This window comes from Mastomys coucha, unplaced genomic scaffold (genome assembly GCF_008632895.1).
Source record: "Mastomys coucha isolate ucsf_1 unplaced genomic scaffold, UCSF_Mcou_1 pScaffold23, whole genome shotgun sequence".
NCBI classification, from domain to species: domain Eukaryota; kingdom Metazoa; phylum Chordata; class Mammalia; order Rodentia; family Muridae; genus Mastomys; species Mastomys coucha.
This window is the reverse complement of record NW_022196906.1, coordinates 17,205,017-17,205,726: the sequence shown is the minus strand read 5'-3', so window position 1 is coordinate 17,205,726 and position 710 is coordinate 17,205,017.

Sequence of the window (710 nt, the reverse complement as noted above, 5' to 3'; positions counted from 1 at the left end):
GGTGGTGGTGGTGGTGGTAATGATGGTGGTGGTGTGGTGATGGTGGTGGTGGTGATGGTGATTGTGGTTGGTGGTGGTGATGGTGATGGTTGTGGTAGTGGTGGTGATGATGATGGTGATGGTGGTGGTGGTGATAGTGGTGGTGGTGGGGTTCTTTTTGGAGACTGGACCTTTTTATGTGGCTCATACTGGACTTAAACTGTTGATCTCTTCACCTCTGCCTCCAGAGAGCTGTGGTTTCAGGTATGCACCTGTAGGAGATACACTGAAAACATTTGTAAACACATTAAAAAGAACTCAGTCTTGTAGAGCTCAGTCTTGTAGAAATGAAGCAAAATTTATGGCCATCTAATTCAGGGAAAGATGACATTAAGCATAGAACTTCTAGAAGATACTCCCACCCATATGACACGTGAAGAAGAAAAAAAGCTCCCAGCAAGACCATTTTTAAGTAAACCCTTGAGGTTGACTGAAACCTTGTTTCAGGGACTCCATAGAAGCCGTACATACCCTCAGTGTTCTGTGCCCAGTGCCATACGAACACAATGTGAATAAACGATATTCTGTAGTGTTTAATGATGGCAAGAGAAACACTCTGCAAGGATCCTGTTAGTACCACACCAACCACCTAGGGCCCACCTACCACAGTACTTACCTGCTTGAGCTCCCCATACCTAGGGCCCACCTACCCACAGTACATACCTGCTTGA